The 3,890-nt window shown below is 35.8% G+C and overlaps 1 pseudogene; it reads right to left on the reverse strand.

The window, feature by feature from the left end:
- The window catches only part of LOC101587736, a 10,684-nt pseudogene extending 10,194 nt beyond the window's left edge, over positions 1 to 490 (reverse strand).
- Between the last annotated feature and the right edge of the window lie 3,400 nt (positions 491 to 3,890).

Below are 3,890 nucleotides of genomic sequence, written 5' to 3' on the forward strand. Positions count from 1 at the left end.
TAAACCCCAGCAGCTGCGCTCTGCCTAAACAGGCACTTTAGTCCCCTGAGCTATCTGGCCAGCCCTAAAATGTCTATATTTAGTCAGTGTTGTGCATTCAGTAATGAAAGCTAAAGCAAAAAGTCCTAAAGCATGGAAAGAAAATTGCTAGGGGAAAAAGGACTAGACAACTAATTCATAGATCGAATAATTGGTCTCCAGACACAAGTTTCACTATAATTATAACATTCCTAGTGCCAATTTTAAACATCTATCCTCAGGAAATACCTAGCAGGTAACAAAGGAGATGGGGAAATGGTACACGAAGAATTGAAATTTAAGTAGACTTTCCCAAAGGTCTCGTATGTCTTTGGCCTTCTATATTATTTTAAATATTCCTTCCAGCTATACACACTAAATGAAGATAACAGACCTCTGAGATTGTAAGAGCGTCCATGGTGGAGTTGAGCTCTTTCAAAAACAGGAGGGCATTGCCATTGTAGTCCACCATAACTCCTAGGAGGAAGTGCAAAGGAGCTCTCTGGGTGCTTACCTACCTGTGCAACACCAGGGTAAACTAGGTGTTTTCAGATTGTATCCACTGAGAAGCACAATTACTTCACATAAGCAGTTGCACAATAGGATTTTCCAGACTAGTACTGGTCCACAGCTTGGCACAAACCCCAGCTGCCACTCCGATTCCTTCTAAATCAGGAATTCCCCAAGGAATGCCCTGTTTACTGCCTGATTCAATAGTCCTGTCCACACACAATAACCCTCTTCTTTCCTCTCTGCTTTGTAACTTGAGCCTGCAGATCGCATATCAGCTCTCCCCTTTTGCTGAAACAGCCACAGTGAGTGTCCCAGTGCTGATATTACCCCTCGGGCTCCACACCAAGGAAGGAGGCTGTTGCTGTCCCTCCAGCTGGTCTCAGGATCCATGACTTTCACACCAGTATAAACCACTTAAGGAAAGGTAGTTCTGACTCTTTCTTATTGCCATGGATAGTGGATATTCACTAGTGTTCTACTCACATCGCCCGTCTGAAGGAGGTGATATCCTTCCCCCAAGTGTGTGTTCCATTTGTCCTCTTCCGTTGGGTGCAAGACATGTGTGCTGCTCTGTGGTGTGACTAAGTAATATGATGGAGAAAGACATTGCCATGTGAGTTTCTCAGTGATAAACCTATGAGACAAACATCAATGATTGGTGGAAATACTATCATAAATTTCATGGGGCTGCTTGGTGGAAAATGAGCCTCCAGAGGCATTTTCCAAAGCAGGTATGTTAAGATTAAAAAAAAAAAAAAAAGGAGAAGAAAGCACAGCATAAAAGTAGAAGAGGTAAGGAGATATTGAAGGAAGATATAGATAGATAGATAGATAGATAGATAGATAGATAGATTATTAGATAGATAGATAGATAGAGATAGATAGATAGAGATGGAGATGGAGATAGAGATACATAGATATATAGTGTTAGATAATGTTTTAGTAATCCCCACACTTTAGTTCATCCTGCTAATGCTTGTATACTTTCATAAAATCTTGCCTGGGGCTGATGAGATAGCTCAGCAGACTGAGCACCTGCTTAGGTAAGCACAGCGACCAGGGTTTGATCCCCGGAATAACATGCCACACAGGTCCCACCCCAGGGCACACTGAGCTGGCCATTGAGACTGAGAGTGGCAGGGGTGCATTTGTAATCCCAGAGCTGGGGAGGCTGAAAACATGAGAAAGTGATGACGTTCGGTACTACCTCACTAAAAAAATTGCATTAATATGATCTGAGTTTTAAGAAATTTTAGAAAGCCTGAGATCACCACCAATGAGAAAAATTGGAATTTTCTAAGTAAAACTATCTGTATCTCGATGGCAAATAAGTTAACACATGATAAAGATTAAAAGAAGTTTTTGTAACTTTTCCTTTTATAACTTTTTCCCTGGAGTTCTGGGAAAATCATGTAGAATGGGAGGCGTAGAAAGCATTCTGCATAGAACTCTGCATTTGCACAATACCATCCTGCCCAAGGATCACCCTGTACCCATGGACCCTGATTATACTTCTGACAGTCTCTTTCTTTCAATTGAAGCTTCACATTAACAGTTATAGTCCCATAAGAAAATTTATTCTATTTGTCTTTCAGATTTATCAAGATATATCTGAATTTTTAATAGGTACCCTACCTCTTTTATTTAGAACCTCTATTCTTTACATTTCTTTTGAAAATTATTCATTTAATATCAATAGATCAGAAGCACAGAAAGATTCTCTTGGAGAAACAGGAATTTACTTCAAAATTCTCTAGCTGGCTGGTTCCCAACGTTTTCAGATAACCAGAAGACAATAATTGGTTACATTTTTGAGCAATATTATTGTGCCAATTGGTATTTATCTCTTTTCATCTTTTTCAACAAAGTCTTTAAGGGGCTAAATCTTAGCAATATACTTTTCCTTTCCCTGAGGATGAGTAACATCCAAACAACATGTAAAGCATTTGCATTCACAAGCTTATAATGAAGATGGGGGCCTTCTTTATTTTTCAATGTGCACATTGCAAAATCTCATGTAATAAGCTATGTTCATAGCTAAATAGTCTTTCTCATGGTTAAATTGAAAAACATTTTTTGAGCTAGAAAATAATAATTATCTTATTTGCTGTGCTTATATTCGTGTGATTAGGAAGTTCGGTGATGATCTTTGTTTCTAGTTACAATATTTTTATTTTAAATTTTCTAACGTAATTTAAATAAGTCCTACATAATTATTATTTAGTTGCTGTTTGTTGGTTGTTTTCTATCATTTTTAAGATACACTTTAAGATGTGTTTAAGAATAAATGGTAATATTCATGTCTGTAGGCATTCAGATTTTATTTCAAAACATAACATAAAAATATAAGCCTGGAAATTCAGAGAATTGTGTTCTACATCATAATTTTGGTAAATCTGCTGGTCAATTTTGGATAAAGCATAATCCCTTTATAAATGCCCCATCATCTGTTATATGATCATATATAACGTGACAAGCACTTACGTGTTTTTAATTCAGATTTTATGATTCCCTAATCTTGTTTTGACAAAGAGCATCCGAGAAAGGACATAATAGCTTATGTTATTTTTGAAAAACTTCACTGAAGTAATTCTAAAATTATTGAACACTTTACCAAAGAAGCCTTCCCTGAGCCCACTGCTGTGTTCTCTTCCACTAATGTGTCGCCAGTCTATTCTACATTTTCCTTTTGATTAGTGACATAAGAGAGTATCTTTTGTCTTTATCTCTTGTTTATTGTCTCATTCTGAATCACCATTCACAAAAATAGGACTCTTAGTGATGAGTGTACTGAAGTAGCAGCAGGATACAGAACAAGGCCTTTGCATACATCAGATGTTACTGGGCACATACGAAATAAATAAATGAGCAGATTCCCACGAATCAACTGCTTTATCTTATTTCAACACTACTTGGCTTTTCTTACTTTTATAGAATTTTTAAGTTGTAAGAGGATTTCAAGTAAGTTTGCATTGAATAAGAACATTTCTTTTCAAACTGCGAATAAATACATGTGAAAATAAGGGGGCTGAAATTTTGGTAGCAGTAGATGATCTCTAAAAAGGAAAAAAAAATATCTCCAATAAAATAGTTCATAAACATATTCTATTGTACACATATATACACAGTAATTTTGTGACTTGTGTGCATTTAAAATATCATAATTCTGTTCCATAGTTTTCCTATCATTTGGAGGAGAATTAACATTTGTATAATATATTCTGTTTAATAAGTGAAGAATGCCAAAATAAAAGATCATTGGATCATTTTTATAAGTTTTATTTCTGTGTGTTGAAATATATATATATATATATATATATATATATAAATTGATGTGTGAATAGAAGAAAAATAAGTAT

The sequence above is a fragment of the Octodon degus genome, unplaced genomic scaffold (assembly GCF_000260255.1).
Source record: "Octodon degus isolate 3935 unplaced genomic scaffold, OctDeg1.0 scaffold00109, whole genome shotgun sequence".
NCBI classification, from domain to species: Eukaryota; Metazoa; Chordata; class Mammalia; order Rodentia; family Octodontidae; genus Octodon; species Octodon degus.